The sequence below is a fragment of the Carassius gibelio genome, chromosome A6 (genome assembly GCF_023724105.1).
Source record: "Carassius gibelio isolate Cgi1373 ecotype wild population from Czech Republic chromosome A6, carGib1.2-hapl.c, whole genome shotgun sequence".
NCBI classification, from domain to species: Eukaryota; Metazoa; Chordata; class Actinopteri; order Cypriniformes; family Cyprinidae; genus Carassius; species Carassius gibelio.
The window spans coordinates 2,536,853-2,558,322 of record NC_068376.1 but is presented as its reverse complement, the minus strand read 5'-3'; the positions used below and the strand labels follow the sequence as shown (position 1 = coordinate 2,558,322).

Sequence of the window (21,470 nt, the reverse complement as noted above, 5' to 3'; positions counted from 1 at the left end):
CGTCACCACTCTGTTGCATGGCTACAAGTTTCTCCATGGCTAGCTAAGCGGAAGCACGCTATTTGATTAAATAGCCAAGTAAACAGCTTCATTGCATTCAATATAAAACAAACAAAATGTAACATTGCACTCCCTTGGGTCCGCAGCAACACACCTGCCACGCATGAAATCGATTGGATGAATGGTTATCGACATAATATAAATGCAAATAGACAGACAGACACAGATATTCCTGTCTTTATTAGAGAGAAGAATACGTTCAGTCCCCTCTCTCCGAAGCTTCCAATGTTCGGTGTTGATTACTATGAAGCTTCGAAACTCAAAAAATGGTATTCGAACCAGCCCGAAAATAAGTGATGTCTAACATTAGCCATTGGCTAAAACAGCGCACCTGTATTTGTCGTACAGTAAACTCTAGTGTGAAGGCGCACAATTCACTGCCACTTTGCCGAGAGCTCTTTTTCTCTCTCTCACACACACACACACACACACACACACACACACACACACACACACACACACACACACACACAACGAAAGAGAGAGAGAGAGAGAGAGAGAGAGAGAGAGTCTTACATACCATGCAGAATTTACGCTCTAAACAATATTCATTGATGACGTTGATGCAGTTTCCTGTCAAAATATTATAATTATTAGTTAGTTTTCCCCCTAATATGCATGCATACTTTTTGGCCAAGTTTTAATTCTAATGACTAAGCTTCTATCATTAAATAAGGCTCGATTATCATATAATAATACTTGAAATAACCTTTAAGAATATGAATACTGTAGTGTTATTGTTGCTAATAATTTATTCATTTGGTTTCCACCGACACTTGTGAACAAAGGTGAACATTTTGATGTGGTTCTTTGAACATAATATATGATGTTGGTTAAAACAGAATGTTAAAACACAGTGGATAGGATCTAGTTTTTGACATGCATGAAGTATGTGCAATACTTCAGCTGTATGATTCATTGAACGATTCACTCTTCTGAAGTCAGTACGCTCATCTCATGTAGGGGCGTGATACTTTGTTCTTTCTGTCATGACTTAACCATCCAAACAGCAACCCTTCATTGAGGTAAAACTTACAAATCATGTCCTGCAGGGTTTATTAAAACATGGCATGAAGATGACAAAATGGTGTTGATACAGTTTTATTTCATCCGTCTGTTTTTAGTATTGTGGATTTCTTTGTAGAAGCGGTATAGGCAAAGAAATGTGTTTTTTTCTGTCTGCATCGTGAGATCTGCTCACGCTCTACATATCATTTGTTGTCATGAGAAAGACTGACTGGTGAAAAATACTCTTCTGTCAGGCTCTACCGAACATCTCCAACAATGCCTCAGCAGACGTATATCCCCTCTGCTGTTCCCTTTAATGAAGAACACTTTCCCTACATTCTCTCTTACATTTTCACAATTTTTCAGTGCATGTGCAGTAGAGAGAACCGGTAAAATGATCTTTTAGACTAACGGCAGGTGTGCTAACAATGCTGTTGGTACAATAGTGAAGGCATCATTTCTTTTTTTCTTCTTCTAGTTGATGGTAAGCAAGTTGTTAAAAAAGTATGTCCCTGCTTGAGAAATATTTCCTCTCCTAATTTGATTATTTACATGTATAGCCTAGATCCTCTGATGCTGTTTTTATTCTTAAACGTGGCATGTCTTTTTTTATTTAATTAGACAATTTGCGTGGTCGTCCCTAAGGCAATTAGACAATAAAATCACTTGTAAATGTACAAATAAAATGTATATGTAGTGCATATAAGTGTGTATATTCTTTGAACACATAATATATAAATATATATATATATATATATATATACTGTATATATATATATATATATATATATATATATATATATATATATATATATATATATATAAATAAATGAAGTCTGATAATTTAACAAGACAGATGGGTACTATGAAGGTCTGTAGAGGAAATAAGTGTAGAGTGTTTTGGAATTGAACTCTTCAACTAATAATTTACACCGCAGATAAAATTGATATCTTGTTTATTCACAAGATAAATTCAGTAATATAGAAAAAATATAACGGTTTTGACAGTACAGCAAATGTTTTGCTTTTCTAGCAGTTATTCTCCAGAGATTTGACCCATCGCATCCTCAGCGCTGGCTTCTAGCTGAGTGTAATCCTGGTTCAACAGGAAGAATAATTTTACTTTGGTCTCTGGATGATGAGAGCTGCTATTACACTGACATGTGCTGATTAAAGCTTTCCGGCAACACATAATGGAGTCAACTTTTGTAAAAGCTGAGCGGATATGTGGGCTTTTGGTAAAACAAAAAGCATCCTGTTGTATGTATCAGATTCAAATTGTATTATGAATATTTACAGTAATAACCCATAATTATATGATATGGTGGTATGTTTTGATTTGCTGTTGTGAGCAGCAGGAAAACATAGTGCTCGATGCATATAATAAAATGCAATTAAATACTTAAGTAGACTTTAGTTAACTATAAAGGATTATTATAGTTTACTAAGACTGAAACTGAAACTAAAACCATGTAGAATTTTTATTTTTTACTTGAAATAGAATGAACACTTTATATTTCAGCTGCGTTATACACACATACATATTTAACTGCATTACCACACATACAGACCAATGATTAATGCGTTTGTTAGGTGCTTGGAAAATCCTATTTACAGTTATGTGAACATACAGATAACAGATATAAGGCCGCTTACAGTGAAAACGACGCTTGCTCTCTTGTATCCATGAATTATCACGAGTATTCAGGTTTGTTTGCATTATAAAACACACCAATGTCACATGTCTGTGTTGACAGTTCCCTAACAGCGCTTCTCTTCGAGGGAGATGGACTTAGATTGCAGATGGACTTCTTTTTATCTTTAATCCTACATTTGTTGATCAGATTGTCTGAGACCGAATGAGTGTCGGATGACTTTCATTACGGTCATTAATCCATCAGTTGAGTTTCAAAGGCTCTGACATGTCTCAAATTAGGATGGACCACAATACAACTCAGGTTTGATGTTCTGACTGTTCATATTTGATTCGTGACTACACGTGTGTGTGAGCGTGTGTGCTTTATGAGCCGTGTCCTTTGAAGGCGATCTGCAAGTGACCAGCCACTCTGTCTTTTTATGGGAGTTTTATGAAGCCTCTCCCAGATGGTGGATAGATAGGTGTTAGATTGTGACTGCTATAATAGGCCACAGGACAAAGTGGTCCATCTCTGGCCTTGACACGCTCTGGGGATTGAAACTCAAGAGTGTATATATATCAAGCCACCGCTGGTTAATAAAATATTCCATCATATCTGTCAGCAGGAAAGCTTTTTGTGCTTGAGTCTGAAGTGCCCAAGGCTATCTGTGAAGCACGGGGACTAATGAAGTCATAGTTTATTTAGATGTGATCATCTTAAATCATCAATTTTCAGTGCTTACAGTAGCTTTCTATACTTTCCAATAAACATGTTAACTGTGAAGTAAACCCCCAGAATTTTTAAAAAGCTGTCCTGTTATTATTATTATTTTTTTCATAATTAATTGAATTAATTAAAAAGAAATGTAAGTTATTTTTCTAAAAGAAAAATGCATATTTCTGGATAAAGAGCATCTTACACAAATAGATGTGATAAGGAAGTAGACAGTAATCAACCACAACCACAGGCTTTAAAGAATATATTATTTTTACATTTCTGCTTCCTTTTTTTTTTTAACAAAAGTTTGTTTGGTAGTTCTTTTATAAAATGTAATATTTCTGGGTAAAGAGCTGTGTAGCAAACAAATAGATGCATTAAACTGTCAAAGGCATAATCTTATGCCATAATGATGTTTGATGTGTGTATTGTGTTTGTATCTTTTTATTTGTTGATGTCAAAATCGAATAGAAAGCAGTAATAGATCTTTTCAAGTCTCACGCTAGCACTTTTTATTGCATTATCTGGTTTACAGAATGAGTAGATGTTGATAGTTATCAGCATGTTTTTGTGCATGTAAACACTCATGATGGACAGATTAAAGCAGGATGGGTTCAAGAAGAAATCCGTGCTATTTAATGAGCAAATCCCACCATGCTCTTAGCCTGGTTAAGTTTTAATTAATGTGAGCGTGTGGGCACTGAGCAAATGGGATTTCTCCCTCTCCTCAACCCCTTTATCCCCTCATGTTCTGCAGAACCCTAAACCTGCCCCGCAGGTGAGCATTGATAAAAGAAGTGAATGATTCATGAGCTCACCTGCCTGCCTCCCCGCCGAGACCCGGTCAACTGCAGGCATTATCAGGAGTAAATGGGTCTGAAAACGCTCCGGCCAGGACAGCCCGTACGGCATGTGATTTATTGGCCGTGATGCTGCAAATAGTTAGTCGTGTTACCAGAGGGATATGAGCATTTTCATGGCCACAGTTCAAGTTTATTTCAGACATAAATTCTGGGAGACATGAAGAAGGAAAAAGCCTCTGTAAATTTATGACGAGAGAGATTTTGTTTGCAAGCAGCCAGCGGGAAGCGTTGTTTTAACAAACCAAGGACAAGGATGAACGACTGTTTTGTTTTCTTATCTTACGTTTTGTCAAGAGCTTCGTTAAAGATAAAAAACAAGAACATTTGCTAGAAGACCTTAAAAATAACATGGGATGGAGTTCAAATCCTCAAAGTTGAACTTTGAAGTAAAAAAATGAGCTTTCTAGAAAATAAATTGCATGCTCCTGCTGTTTTGATGCCGTTTTGTGGTTTTTGCAGCACATTTGTTTCATGCACCATGGAGAACAATTAACATTTGAACTTTACATGCTGCAATGCTTGGTGGCAGCGTTCAATGAGTTGTCAATGAAAACATCAAATCTGATCTCTGGTGCTTCTCTGTCTCTCTATGTCTATTCTTGTTAATGCGTAGAAACTTTGATCAATGTACATGATCGATCTCCTGCACAGCTGGACAGGATCAGATTTCTTCACCACTTTACTGCATGTCTCAAGTGGTGGGAAACATTTACCTCACTTTAGACATGGACACGATGATCCTGTTTACTGGCTGACTGAACCTTTGTATTCATTATTTACCTCACATTGCGGAACAAATCCTATCATCAGAGAGAAAACACTCAGGACTGTGCTGTGTTTTGAGGAGAATCCTTTCACACATCGACTTTAACCTCAATTGTGTGTTTGTATTTGTATCCTTGTTGACCTTGAAATGTCTTATAATGTGTATCCTTTGCGTTTGCTGATAGTCGCCAATGTTCCACAGTTCTCTGGGATTTTTATTTCTTGAAATATAGGATTCACAGTTGTGTTCAAGACTTGTTGTATGACAGACCTAGCCTGTATTATATTGTCACGTGAGGAGCACAAGACAGACACAGTGGGCGTGGCGTCAGGCCTCGGAGAGGCTTTTATTAACAGAAATCATAAAACAAAGGGGATAAAAGTGGCCAAAGGGGGGGAAGTGTCCAAAATAACAGGGAATCTGGTGTCCTCGTCGTGCTGCGGGGTATGTGTAGGTCGGGCAGTGTTCATCGAGGAAGGGTCCAGGTAAGGGGCGGAGTCCGGCGGCCGCACGCGCTCCCCTCCTTGGTCCGGGGCGCGAGGGGCGGCGGCTTCATCTAGCGGCCACATCTCTCTCGTCGGCCGCGGCGCTGGTAGGGGATGGACGGCCCGGCATCCTGGCCCGTCGGCCGTGTATACGGGTGCGGTTCCCATCCGGATCGCGGGTCCGGCAGCTCACGTCTTGGTGGCGCGGGAGTCCCTCAACGCACCCTTCCTGGACCCACGAGGACACCAGTGTGCATGCACGGGGAAGAGACCGGTCTCCTGAGGAGAGGCGCGTTGGGCTTTTAAACAGCGGCGGTAATGAGGCTCCACTTCCTTCAGGTGTGCCCCATCACACGCCGCCAGCCCTGACTCGTCCAGCGCCCCTCCTCTCACACACCCACTCCAGTCGGGAGCCTGGTGAAGGGCGGCGATTTAGGACGGGGTGCCGGTGACAATCAGGGAGGAGGCAGCTGACTCGTCACATTCCCCCTCCCAAGCGACATCCCCGTCCCCAGGGCGCCACCCACACGGGAGTGCTACCATCCTCAACCAGGCTCCAAACGGTCGGAGTGGGCGGGGCTTCCTCTCCGGGCGGTCCTCCCTCTCGCAGCGCACCAGAACAGGGACAGAGAAACCGGGTTTTAGTGACAGCCTCAACCAACCACAGGGTAAAATGACAATGGAAAAGTCACTTACCCCTTGTGTGGCTGGGAGGCTGTCCCCAGTTTTCCTCCGTCCCAGTCTGGGTTCTCACGAACGTTTGCAAGCGAGAGGGAGTGACGTCACCAGACGTTTCCCAACTGCGCTGTCTAGGCTCCGCCTGCCTGCATTCTCCACCAGTGTCACGTGAGGAGCACAAGACAGACACAGTGGGCGTGGCGTCAGGCCTCGGAGAGGCTTTTATTAACAGAAATCATAAAACAAAGGGGATAAAAGTGGCCAAAGGGGGGGAAGTGTCCAAAATAACAGGGAATCTGGTGTCCTCGTCGTGCTGCGGGGTATGTGTAGGTCGGGCAGTGTTCATCGAGGAAGGGTCCAGGTAAGGGGCGGAGTCCGGCGGCCGCACGCGCTCCCCTCCTTGGTCCGGGGCGCGAGGGGCGGCGGCTTCATCTAGCGGCCACATCTCTCTCGTCGGCCGCGGCGCTGGTAGGGGATGGACGGCCCGGCATCCTGGCCCGTCGGCCGTGTATACGGGTGCGGTTCCCATCCGGATCGCGGGTCCGGCAGCTCACGTCTTGGTGGCGCGGGAGTCCCTCAACGCACCCTTCCTGGACCCACGAGGACACCAGTGTGCATGCACGGGGAAGAGACCGGTCTCCTGAGGAGAGGCGCGTTGGGCTTTTAAACAGCGGCGGTAATGAGGCTCCACTTCCTTCAGGTGTGCCCCATCACACGCCGCCAGCCCTGACTCGTCCAGCGCCCCTCCTCTCACACACCCACTCCAGTCGGGAGCCTGGTGAAGGGCGGCGATTTAGGACGGGGTGCCGGTGACAATCAGGGAGGAGGCAGCTGACTCGTCACAATATGTATTGCAGCATTGCAGTATTATAAGTTTTATATGTGCTTAAAGCATCAAATTATTCCCCAATTAACTTGGGATATTTTTAAACTTAAAGCAACGTTTAGCCAGTTTCAGCTGTTTCCATGATAGAACATCAATATAGTCAGATCTGAGTCTTATGCAAAACTCTTTTTAAATCTCTCACCACGGTTTTGAATTCTGGATAAGACTGATCTCTCTGTTTCACAGTGTTACCAATTCACTGACCATACATACAAACACACCACAGGATAAATACTTAAAGAAACAGAGAGTCTGCAGTGTAGTCTTATTTAAAATGTCACAATTACTACAGTTCCTTTAACTAGACTTACAGTCATTAAGTACTGTGTAGACTCAGTCACTCACACGGCGTTTAGAGTTAAATGGATCCTTTTGGGCCATCTCAGTAAGTACTGTCTTTAGCTCAAAAGTAATTTGTAGTGTGACACAGATCATTGTCATCAGAGGAACACCCCAGAGAGCCTCAAAGAAGGCTAACTTAGATAACTTGCAGTTTCCCTTGGGCCTTGACAGTCTAAACTGCATCTCATATAGATAGAGAATTAACACATTTGCAACACATGATTTTTAATTTATTTTTAGCTAATGAAACAGTGCTGAGATTAGAAAGGAAACTCTTGCAGCCGCAAAGCATGAGTTCGATTCCCAGGGAATGCATGAACTGATAAAATATATACTTTGAATGCAATGTAAGTCACTTAAGATGAAAGCATCTGCCAAATGCAAGTGCATTTAAAAGTGTGTTTAAGTTCCTAGAAATGGCAAAATCATAGGTAAGTTTCAAGTTGTATTTACTGTAAGTGCTGTCAAATGTGTGGCAGCTATAAAGATTTTGGTCTTTTTGCATTCTGTGAAGCACTATTAGTTTTGTTTCATGGAAACATTTTTATTGTAAATAAAAGATGTCTTTAATTCGAGATACAAATTGATTTTGCATTTCCCCTGTTGATATTCTGATGACATCCCATAGACTGACATAATTTTTTAACCAATAAGAGGCAGAACGATTTAGTCACAGATTCACACAAGCAATTTCAGCAAGCGGCGTTCGGTTGATATTTGTTGCTCTTGTTTTTGTTGTTCATGTGTCTCTGTGCTTCTACTTTATATAGACTATAAGTCAATGTGTCTCTTCTCCCTGAGATTTACTACTTAAATTCTATCAACAAGCTTTCTGTTTTCATTCTGTATAAAAGTGGTGATACTTGAGAAATGTCAGAGCATTCGTAATAGATTGGCTGATGGCAACTTGGTAGGAAAGCCTTGACAAAATTGTTATCCTATTCCAATTCTGACCTATTAAGTCGCTGAGGAGAGAAGAATGATGTAATATTTCATGTCCAATTGGACAGGCATGTTTCTGAGTCACCTGTATAACATGACGCCCTCTGGCTCTCTTCACCATAAAACATCAGTTGTACACCATCACCTCTGTAAAGATGTCATCTGTTCATAGGTCGTTGTTTCAAGCATCTGGACTGTTGATGATAAGCCATGTCCGGTCAGTGTTTAAGTGTCGTACCAGTCACAGGCATGCTTTAGGCTGAGTTTTCCACTCCGTGCCCATGAGGGGAAGTGGCCTGCTGGGTCTGGCCTCACTCAGTTTCAATGCAATCTGCTCCCACTGTGGGCGGTGCGCCTGTGCGCTGACGGAACTGCTTCTGTTATCAAAAGGAGGCTCCGGTTTAGTGAGGCAAGCAGTTTGCACTTTATTCTTGTCATGCATTATGTACTAAACGTTATACTGTCATATAAATGTGTTGTTTAGAAGTGCAGACATACTTACAGCAAGTGTAAGTGCATGGGATTTGTTGCCAAATGTATGTTGTAACGTGTCAGTCCATGTGCTGCTGCCCCCCACTGACTAATATCCTGAGTGACTGTGAGTGCCAGTGATTTGTGTGTTTCTGTAACTCAATGTGCAATAAAACAATACCAAAGAAAACGAGAGACATGAAGTGATGCTCTATAACAAATCATTTAACAGCTCTTAATGCTGAATGAATGTGCACTTGGATGGTTAGATACATGATGGGCTAGTATAAAAATTAAATAACCTAAGGTCTTTCCAGCATTAAGGTAATCCTGCTTTTTTAAAAACATCTTGTCTCAGTTACAAATATATGATGAAGAATGATAGCCTCTTTTGTATTGCAATGCATTGCATATCAGGGATGACAGATTGATAAAAAGACATGCTATTTAAGACTGGATGTAACTTTTAATAATTCATGGTAAAAGTGCGGCTCCCATGAAACAAATAGTGAAGACCACTGCTGTAAATTATAGAGGGAACCCTCTTACTTGATACATTGTTAAAATCTTAAAGGGTAAAAATAATAAACAATTAGAACTCCAAACTATTAAAGACAGTCGCTTTGTAGTTTTAGATATAATAATCAACACTCACATGAGAAAATTGAACATAAGGCAGTTTATATCACCTTTTTTATGATATAATTATTTTTTATACATTATTTTTGTTGAAATATAAACACTTAAATAGTGGCTGTCATAAAAACATACATTAAACAAAACATTATTATCCTTCATAATATAATAAATATGAAATATAATACATATGTTTAGCAAAATAGTTATTTTTTTCTCACCAACTACGTTTTGCGCATTAAATGGCTTTCCTTGTGGTAAATCTAGCATTATGTGTTTTTTACAAGTATTTTTATGACGTCTCTTTCCATGGTTGAAACACTTATTGAGCGATTACATGAGAGATAACTCATTTCAGACATACCTTATAGTGTGCATTCATGTTTTGTTTTGTGCTTTAACAAAGAGGAAGAGATTAAGCAATTATTCATTAAGACTGGTACATGACATTCATTACAGATTCAGCAGTCTCTCTAAGATAATTCAGAAAAATTCGAAAAATAAAATCAATGGAAAGGTCATGGAAAAGTCATGAAGATTCACTATGTGGGAAGTGTGTTGATGGTAGACTTTGTTAGACTTTGTGACGTTTGTCTTTGAGAAAGAAAGACTCAGTGCCAGCAGTATGACCACAGGACAGTCCATATTCTCTCATGACTTCATTTTCAACACATCAATGCACATTGAACACAGTTGCCTCTCGGCCTCTGAACAGAAAGAAGGAGGGCTGCATGTTATATATTTGATCTGCTCTTGAGATGCTCTTCAAGCCACAGGGCTTCAGCGTTCTCCTTCACTCACTGTTTGCAATGCCTCACAGTGATTTTTATTAATTAAGCATTCTGGTAAACAAAACCATAAAGTAGCCATTAGACATTTCCAAAAGAGCATCTGTGGACTACTTAGAGTTAACCTTAGCGGCTTTAATAACCTTGATTAAGTTTGTTCTTTGATGAGTAGCCATGCACAGTAGTATTTTATCTAAGAGCGATTGCTGTACGCACGGTTGGATGAAAGTGCAGAAATGTCCACTTGAACTCCCGCTATTAATGAGTTAGCGTGTAGCCTGGCAGCCTCTGGCCATGAACTCTCCTGAGGCTGATTTGGTGCAATTAGAAAATTGTTGTTTTATAAAGCACAAGATAAAAAATCATAAACAACCAGCGCTTTTCACCTCTATATGCCACGAGGTGCTGTGACCAGGTTAATTATTTCTCATTCTCACTGCAATGTGTTTACACTTTCATGGCATGTGCACGCTGGTTGATGTGTTGAGAAATGAGAGGGTTAATACCGTCCACCACATGTGCATTCATATTGTATTTCTTACTAGAGTTTCCTTGTGGCTTCCTGAATTTCATCACCTCTCAGACTCGCACCTGCTGATGCTAGCCCACATAAAAGCAACAGCAGGACATGGAAAGCAAACAAACATCCTTACAAGTCAAACAGCACGCCTTTTTTTTTTTTTTTTTTTTTTGCAGTCTAACTTGCAAGTGCCAGAACACTGATTCATCAAACCTGCTTTCTTGTAGTCTGTCTTGAAGTAACAAATGTATCGGAGTAAAAGTATACATTTTAATTAGGAAATATAGTGGAGTTAAAGTGAAAGTTGACAGAAATATAAAAATTCAAGTAAAGTTCAGGTTCTCCAAAAAATACTTTTTTTACTTTGTTGCATTACACCACTGTTCAGAATGTCATACTTCCATTCTCCTATTTCTGCAGTATATATATATATATATATATATATATATATATATATATATATATATATATATGTGTGTGTGTGTGTGTGTGTGTGTGTGTGTGTGTATTGTGCACATTATGCAAGGAATAACTGATGACTTCTTTATTTTGTCTAAATGTGCAGTATATACCAGCGCACATGCAAAACTGCATATGTGCATAATTTGACCTTGGCATTGCTTCCAGTACAAATTCCAGTGTGCTGTTAGTAATATCACCCACAATTTTTCTTGACACATCATTTGATAAGGCTGCCAATGGTTACAGGAAAACATATTTTAACACAGCCTTTTTATTTATAAGATAATTTTTCCCAAAAACATTATTTTCATTTCATGTCATTTTTTTAAAACAACATTAGGCAGTATATACGGCATTATGGAAGCCAATGTTTGAGTGCGATGAAGAGGCCAGTTGTCGTCAGCGGGGGTTCATTAATGCCAAATGGTCAAATTCAATTATTTGCGTATGACTTTGTATCTCTGAGCTGTTTCATGGAAACTTTGATCTGTGGTTGGTGGTGTTTATATTTATAAAATGGGACACTCTCATTCTAGAGAGTATTTATTTTAACAGATTTATCATATATTTGTATGCAGCCATGCATATGATTTATCAATATTTTTAGTCCATTTTCCAGGAAGTCAAAGACTGTAAATCCTAAATGTGTATATCTGTTAAAAGTTTGTTTTGTCAACTTATATGATGGGCATAGTAGATAAACTCAATCTGACAGAGGTGAATATCACTATGCAACACTTTTTTGAATCAAATTGTCATCTTGATCATGTAGCTGAATACTGATGTGCTTTTTTTTTTTTTTTTGCTGCCAAGATAAGAATTGTATTTGCATTGAATATAACTTCTGTGGGGCTTTCAAGGGATAGTTCACCCAAATCGTGGAACCTGATTTTCTTCCCTCAACAGTCAAAATAAGTGGGGTTTAAAACATAAAAGAACCATATTGACTTTCCTTAGTTTTGGGTAAACTGTTCTTTTAATTCAAACGTCACATCTCTTCTCTGTTCTGTGTTTGTGTGCCATGTTTCTTTAGGAGGAGAAGCTTTGAGATTCATGCAATGTGTTTATTTTTGGGGCGAGAGCATTCATCAGAGTGAAGCACAGGGTGGAGAAGCATACGGCATCTTTCGAGGACAGCTGGAGGAAGGGGATGCTGGGATACGTAAGCTTGCTATTCTCCTGCTGGTTGACTGGGAGTATTTCCCTTGTGTGGGACGACAATGTGATTGAGGGGCTCTGGAGGCTTATGAGCACATTAAGACCCCCATTGGTCCATGAGACAGATGGACCGTATCTCACGACACCACAGCTGCTGCCTTCCATTTGTTTAATCTGCAAAATGATTTATACAAAGGCTTATTTCGTGACAAAAGTCTCTTCAGGGATGCAGTTTACAGGTGCGGTGCAGATACAGCAGCCTGTGTGAGAGCCCAGTTTAACTTTACACCCACATGAATCTGATGCTGGCTGCTTTGGCCTTGATCAGGCTCTTTCTCTGTTGATCGGTAGCCCTTGGACTGAACTAAGGCATACTGTGCGTGTTTCACTTTGTGGTACTGTGTGTAGAAGCTTTCCTCGTGTGTCAGTAATATGTTTGTGCATGCACAATCGCACACACTTGAGCAGGAGTGTTAAACACACTGAAAATAAAATAAAAGTGGTGGCAGCCTTTCTTTTAATTATATGATGCTAAAAATGCATGCTTTTCATGATCTGCTGATGTGTAGATGACACAACTATTTCCATAAAAATTGCATATATATATATATATATATATATATATATATATATATATATATATATATATATATATATATATATATATATATATAATATATATATATATATATATATATATATATATATATATATATATTTATGCATACTATATTTTGCTGTTTTTTAGACAAATATAGAAAGTTGTCAGAGACATGGCCTGGTGGATACTGCAGATACATTGTGTGCGTGTGTGTGTGTGTGTGTGTGTGTGTGTGTGTGAAGTGTTGTGTGGTTGGTAGGTGTGTGTTGGTGATGTTTCTGATCCCTTTCCCCCTTTTACTCAATTTTTTTAACGATACTTCTGCCAGTTTCTGTCAGAACAGGCTTGAAAGGAATAGTTCACTCCTAAATGGAAATGTGCTCAACCTCATGGGTATGCAAATAATGGAAATTTGTGATCTGTGCCTTTAAGAAAGAAGGTTGGACTTTATATATTCAACACTTAGCATGCTGTCAGACCGGATCTGATTCCGTGAGCTGCATGTTGAACATACACCAGTCTGTTCACATGAAGCATGAAATGAGAAACGTCTTTCAGCAGAGCAGCACTATATAGGAATCAAACTCTGCCCTAAGGTCTGAAGGAACCTGAGCACGTCATTCCATCAGTTTCTAATGCATATCATCCAGCCTCTCAAGACTGATGGAGACAGATCATGAGGTTTAGCTGGAGATTAGGTCCTGAGAGGATACTAAAGCCCTTGAACGCACACAGATCTCCTGTAATTCTGCTACATGTCCTTCCTCCACAAAGGGCTCTTTATTATGTCTCATGACAGACACAAAGTTAGGAAATAATGCTTATAGAGCACATGGACCTCCATTCATGTGCACACCTGTGCATGCAGTGTTTATTTAGGTGGTGATGTGGAGCGTGTAATGATCCTGTATTGTGTTGTATTGCAGTGCAGGTGTAACGTGGCTGTTCTTGGCTGTACTCTCCTCACGTCAGGACATTATTAATGTGAGAGATGGATCTGCACTGAGCCACCCACAGGATAAACCGGAGGAGAGAAGCTCCTTTGAGCAGAGACCAAAATCCTCCAGCTCACACAGACAGAAACAGATTGTTTTTATGAAGTTAATTTCAGATAAAAGAATAAATGCACCTGAATCAAACCCATAGTTGTTTCATGTTATAGATAAAACTGGCAGTTGTGCTCTTATACTGTGGACACACAAAATGATGCCAATATACAGTAACAGCAGTCTTTTATAAAAGTATTGCAGGTTATAGCTCATAAAAACAAATGTAAATGCTTTATCAAAAATATGAGATTCACAGTTCTGCTTATTAATTCACCACTAGCTTTGAGTAAATTACAGTTATTGACCATTATTGTGTGTTGAGAGTTTGTAAACAGAATTTAAATAATGAAGAAGAAAAAAAAATCATACATTTTCCTGGATTTTATTTGGATACAAATCTGAAAACACATGAACCAAAGAATCAAACTTGAAAGGTGGACAAAAGTGTTTTTGTGTCACTGGGATTCACCATTTTCATGCAGGATACTTTTTTTTAGTGCATATGCAAGCATACAAATTCACACATTTATATGGGGTAAACTGTTCAAGAGTTACAGAAGCATGAAGGCAGCTTGGTTTGATGTGTCCAGGGGTAATTAAAACCATGATGTAGATGAATAGTCATTAGTCCTACTCATAGCACTTTACTTGAATCCTTTTTGCATAATGCATTATTAAGATATCCATTTTATTTCATGAATAACCATAATCAAAGTTAAAATGCATTACAATATTTGCAGGTTCGTTGTTAAAACTGAAAAGTATTTTTTTTGGTCATAATATTTTTCAATGCAATATACTTTTTAAAGGTGCAACACTGAATAGATAAGTATAGTAATGTATTACAAGACAATTAATGCATTAAATATGTGATCTATCTATCAATTTATATATGGTATAAATATGGTATAGAAATCTGAAATAAAAAAAATCTACTCGCTGTAATTTACGTTGAATTGTGTTCATAAAAAGCACAAATAAGATAGATATCTTCAATGTCTCAATTGTTTAGCAATGCGATTGAGTGATGAGAACAAGGCCCCAGTTTCAGTTGAAACTCTATTAGATGCTATTTGAACAACATTTCTGGTGTTTCAAACTAATTCTGCTCATATTTGCCAAGAACGCAAAGTCTGCAATCAAACGTCAGAGACTTCAATAAGGCCTCAGGAGCTTTCTGTATATAAACATCATTTGTACAGTATCTGCAGCCAAGTCAAGAGCCATGGAAGAGCAACCTCTGAGGAATAAAATTGTCCTCTAGGATATTACAGAGAGTGAAAGCAATGTGCACATTGATGTATGGTAATGCATTGCATCTGTGTTGGACTGGACAGTGTGGAGATGAAAGAGGATTGGGCAAGGCGTGTGAGGTCTGTTATTAAGGCTAATTGGCCGTGCTGTTTGCTAGAAGGGCTCACCACAGTTTGACAGAGTAGATGATAGGTTTTCTGCATGTCCTCTGCTAGACTGAAGGAAGACTCAGAGACTCTCCCTGTCCCTCAGTTCTGTCCACACCCTGTCCTCATTCTCTGATTCACTGGCTTCTTGTCTGCTCGGGGTCTGTTATAATGACAGGCCATTAGTGAGGGAGGCTCGAGGTGTAAAGTTCGTTTCCCACCCCAGAGGAACATGTAGGTAAGGGACGGTGAGATGTGTGTGGCATCACATCAAAAATCATCACAATCACCTCTGCTGCTGTTTACTTGTTCTACGCCATGATTTTTTGCACATCAGACTCTGTAACCTATTGCTTCCTTTAATTGTCCATTCAGATTCTTCCTTTCCGCACTTCCTGAAAGCTGCTGTGTGGTTTGCTAAGGAAAATCAGGACATTATTGTAATAAGCGGTATATTCAAGAACAAGTTTTTCACAGTCATTAAATTTCCAGAGTCATTAGTCCTACTCATAGCACTTTGTGTGAATCCTTTTTGCATAATGCATTATTAAGGTATTCATTCTTGTTCATGTCTTTTTATTCTGGTCTTTCAATGTAATTTTGTGGTATTTTATGCACATTTTACTCTCAGCCTAGTGGGAATTATTATTATCCTTGCTCCGCAATCTAAATCAATAGTGCACCTGTGACAGAATACCAGACCCAAAACAGTAAGCGGAACCCCCTCTCCCCATGTTTACTTTCAGTTTTTTGAGAAGTGTTCCTGCTCTTTCAGCCGCACAGAAATGAATGAACAGGCGATGTTCATTGCCAACCTCATCGCCTTCATGAGGGCGTTTGTGGCGCTCGCCCTCACCAGCTCGCTCGAGGGGGAAACCCTAGAGGCGCTGTTCCCATCAGCCAGCAGTTCCTGATTCCTGGCAGCAATCCGCAGCTCACACACGATCACCGGCCGGTAATATGGCAAGCCCCACAAACATTAATGTGGCAAACCCAACAAACATTAATGCCCCAAAGTGCAAAGTGCACTCCAGTGCTTGCTCCTCATAAGAGCCTTCCAGAGCACCCTCCAGTGACCACTCCTTGAAAGCACCTGCTCCGCTATGGCCTCCTGAACTACCTGCTCCGCCATGGACTCCCAGGTCCCCAGATCCACCATGACCATCCAAGTCTCCTGATCCGCCATGGTGCCCAGAACGGGTACCACTCTGTAGGCCCGCTCTCCATTGTCTGTCCTGAGGGACCTCCAGAGTGCCCACAACTTCCCATTGGATACTGTGTGCCACGAGGGGGGAGCAATGTTAGAATCTGTTCCATGTCATGTGTATAAATAGTATTTCCTGTGTTCTGTTCGGTATTGTTGAATCTACAGATAATTTGAGTTTTCCTTGTTCCTTGGTTTAATTAAACTTGGTTTAATTAAACTATGGATTGATGTACTCCTCGTCTCTTTTCGTTCCTACCACTACTGAGCCACTTAGCTTGCCAAAGAATAAAATTAACTGCTAAAATGACAACCACAATATAAAAAAAAACTACAACAAAACCGCTAACATACAAAACAGTCCTTGACAGCCCAAGGTCAATGTTTATGAGGCCACACATTACAAAGATCAGACAAATACATGAGATCAACTGCATATTAATGACATGCTCGCTGTGTATGATGGATGTAGTAATCCATACAAATTACAGTTTAAAGATTATCTGTAATTGCCTGGGCCTGATACATATTGATGCATATTGAATATGTAATTCCATTTATCTGAGCAGTAAATGGCAAATGGATATGAGGAAAATATGTGTTTCCTGTTCCTGCATGATTGAAATCTCACCCCAGCCAATACTGAGCAAATCCTTGTGGCTTGCAGTACCTAATAAATCCCAGACAGTCCACAAAGAAGAAACTTTATCTCACCACAGAGAAAATAATCAGTTTTCTCTGTGTATATAATTGAGGGCAGCCCTTGAAAGACAATAGAAGAGATTGAAGTGGCCTGGTTAATTGTCTGTTGGTTTGTGCACCGTGTCTTGACTCTAAAGCAGAGATTTCCTGCTGTGGTACTGGGGACGAGAGCTGAATTAGCCGGGAGAATATAACTCTAAAATTATTTACATTACAAGCTACAGAGGTTCATGGCAAATAAGAGTGAATATGTTATGTAGAGCTGTTCTGGCACACAGGGAAATCTAATTGGCTGCTATTTTGCAGCTCTCATTTCATTTAAGAATCATTCTCCTTAGAAGAAACACAGTTAGAAACAAATGACAATTGTTGGCATACATGCTCAAAAAAATATTCAGCATCACAACCGTTTTCAACATTGATAATAATCATATGTGTTTCTTGAGCAGCAAATAAGCATATTAGAATGATTTCTGAAGGATCATGTGACAATAAAGACTGGAGTAATGATGCTGAAAATTCAGCTGCACATCAAAGAAATAAATTACATTTCACAATATATTCAAATAGAAAAAACGGTTATTTTAAATGACAATACCTCACAATTGTACTGTATTTTTGCAAAAAAAAAAAAAAAAAATAATAATAATAATGCAGCCTTAGTGAGAAGAAGAGACTTAAAAACAATAAGATAAAAATATCTTAATCATTCCAAACATTTGTCCGTTAGTGGTGGACGTACAGTTCTGATAATCTTAGTGCGCTATGAAGACTTAACTAAAAGTGTACCTAGGCATGTTCCTCAAACTATACCTTTAGGTGGTTCCTTAAGGTATACCGTCTTACGTGCGACGTTACCAGGTGATGTCCATGGCGTTGGTGCTGAATTGGTTGATATCGATGGCTCGAAAGGCTCTATGCGGGGGCTGCTTCAGAGCATTATGTGAGAAAACAGGGTTCTTGATTTAAAAAAAGACATAATTATTTCCTGTTAGGACGCAACAAACATGCAAGAAACTTTTACTTTAGCTTGCCAACATACATCACATCAGGAAAGAAAACCAAGAAAGAAAAATATATGCCCAGATCAACTCCCAGTGGTCACAATATAAAATACAAGGGGAAAAAACCTACATGAGACACTGCTTAATAATTTACAGCTTTTAACAAAAGAAAAAAAAAATCTTCCAATTAGAAGTACTTGAGAAATAGTTGAAACTGCAATTTATCAGGACTTTTTTTTTAAATAATCAAAATCCAACCCTGGATATTTTATACAATCATGCATATCAGTAACTGGCAGTATGCCTTCACTGGCCTTTGAAAGGGACATTTACATTGTCATAATACATTTTCAATTGCATCTTCATTGTCTCCACAACCAGGGTTGATTGTAGCCGCATTACATTATTGGTAAAAAACAATCATTTCTGTTATTGGATGACCTATTCAATAAAAGAGAGATAGAGGAGAGCCGCCAGTAGCTGGATTTTGGGGCTGAGGGGGTTCAGTAGCTCTGTTGAAGTTTGTCTCCTCAGGATCTAAAAGCTACTGAATTTGTTGCCGTGGAAGGCAATTATTATAATTTTAATTACAGAATTTTAGCTTCTGACATGGTATAACTTAAGAACGATGTAGTGTTAAGGTTTCGAGGAGAAACATATTAACGATAAGGTACAGCTTACGGTATAACTTAAGAACAACTTAGTGTTAAGGTTTCGGGAAACGCAGCCCCGGTCTTCTTAAAACTGGATGAGAAATACTTGAGATCGAATTGAGATTTTTTTTTTACTGTTTGTGAAGATTTCATCTTAAACTCTACACGAGATGCGTATAATATTATTGTGGTTTTATGCATGGGACAAAGTAAGCAAGTCTTCATTTTCTCATTAAATCTCATTGTTGTCTGAAAGATACAGTTGAGATGTTAAAGAGATCTTATCTGTGATTTTTCTTTCCTGTGTGAGCACAGCTTTTGTATGTGCTTTTTTTTTTTTAAGAGAGAATAGAAGTATGATTATATCCTTTCAAAAGAGATCTGCTCTCTGCAAATGTCTTACAAAAATACATGTTCCCTCTTTGGCTGTAATTATGTATTAAAACAAAGTATTTTGGTAAGATCTTTCAAGCATGCAGATTTATTTTTATGGACTTAATTATTAGTTTGAAGCACCTGAACTCACAGGGAGAGCGTGGGGATTATTTTCTTTCTTACGATGATTGTAATACTGTATCTGCTATCTATGATCAACAGAAAATCTGAATTGTGAACTACATTTATGAACAAAACGTCTCATCCTTTCAAACCTCTAGTGGCTGTAGTCCACAAACATGTACATCTGGAAACAAACTTGACTTGAGACGGTGCACATTGAAAAATTTAATATGCATGCACAAATGCCCACATAGCACATGTGTTCTGTCAGGTGTCTTGAGTTATACAGTTTTGTCTAGAATCCATTCAGAGAGATAATTGTTCTATTGTGTACCGTAGCTATTCGCTTAATGCCACAGATCTTTACCAGACAAAGAATCATGTGTTTAATTGAGATATTCATTAGAAATGCTGAATCGTGCATTAACATGGTATTTCTGTCAGTCTCGCTCTGGTGGCCATCATGCTAGATGGACCTGCCGACAGCTCCTACTGTGTCAACATTACAGGATCAAAAACCATGTCGACCTTTCAGCCTAGACAGGTGTGCGAGTCTGTGTAAACTCTGACATTGTTATGTGAATTGCAAATAGTGAAATGAGGGTCTGATTGAGTTGCAGAGCATGAGTTTAGAGAGTCTGGCAGCAGGCATCAATGTCTATGTGCTTGTGAATGGGAAACGGACAGTAGATGAAATTGATTAATTTATTTTAGTCATACTGCAGTTTAGAAGTTTTACTATATGAGGAAACAACAAAATAATAAAATACAGTATCTTCAAAAACAAATACATTTCTTTCTTTTTTTGGTTTTGGTTTGTAAATATGGATTGGATCTGTTTTTAAATGTAAGTCTGGGAGCTGGAAAATAGCCAATTTTGCACACACCTGGAGGGTCTGACGTCTAAGATGCAAAACTACCCTGTGGCCAAACATATCAAAACCTAAATGAAGCTGTCTACATTAAAAGCTCCTGTCTGCGGCAGAATGTGCAAAGTATACTCATGTCATGTCAGATGTTTTAAATCTGTCTGCAGTGGGAAAAGAAAGTAGACGAATGTTGACACTGGTTGACATACACGGCTATTTTTTTAATATAAATTAATACTTTAATTTATCAAGGATGCATAAAATTGATCAAAATTGACAGTAAAGAGATTTATAATGTTATAAAAGATTTCAAGAAATGCTGTTCTTTTGAACTTGCTATTTATTTATATATTTATTTATCATGGTTAATAATAATTGTTTAATAAATAATAATCAGAAATGTTAGTAAATCAGCATATTAGAATTATTTCTGAAGGATGATGTGACACTGAAGACTGAAGGAATGATGCAGAAAATTCAGCTTTACATCACATGAATAAATTACATTTTAAAATATATTACAGTATTAAGTATTAAGTATAAGTATAATATTTCACAAAATTACCTTTTGCTCAAATGTAACATTGATGATCATAAGAGACAAAACCATAAAAAAATCCACAAAAAATCTGACCCCAATCTTTTTAATGCAAGTGTTTTTCCATCAGCTTAACTGTAGCCTATTCAGAGTTTACAGGCATGTAAATAATGTGTATAATGGCTATTTTACAATGGCTTTAAATCTGATTTCAGACCAGTCTATTTTACAACACCCTTTTTGTTAAAGGTAATTAGTTTTCAGAGTGTTCTGTATCTATTAATATCTAAATGAGGGAATATTTGTGTTCCAGATAGCCTTTTTGGGGGGGTTGCTTGCCATTTAGCTTTTATCTAAAGCAACTTACAGTGCACGCCATGCTGCTTCATTCCCGCTGGAGCGATCTTGATTAAGTGTCTTGCTCAAGGACATAGTGCTGATAGGACAGCTTTTTATCTTTCCACTTTTTTTAGGTCCGCTTACCTGGACTGTGTTGTGTTGGCAGTGCAAAATGTTAAGCACCACCACCTATT

The 21,470-nt window shown here is 38.9% G+C and overlaps 1 protein-coding gene across 6 annotated transcripts in view; it reads left to right on the top strand.

Moving 5' to 3' along the window:
* Window positions 1–21,470, top strand: part of LOC128015253 (receptor-type tyrosine-protein phosphatase F) — a 190,640-nt gene that overhangs the window by 6,607 nt on the left and 162,563 nt on the right. For 5 of the 6 annotated variants that reach the window (XM_052598935.1, XM_052598934.1, XM_052598938.1 and 2 more), the window contains exon 2: window positions 12,295–12,423. The exons of the other annotated variant lie outside the window; for it this stretch is intronic. The gene's annotated coding sequence lies outside the window, so the exon portion shown is untranslated. The remainder of the gene's footprint in view (window positions 1–12,294; window positions 12,424–21,470) is intronic. 6 annotated transcript variants of the gene reach the window in all.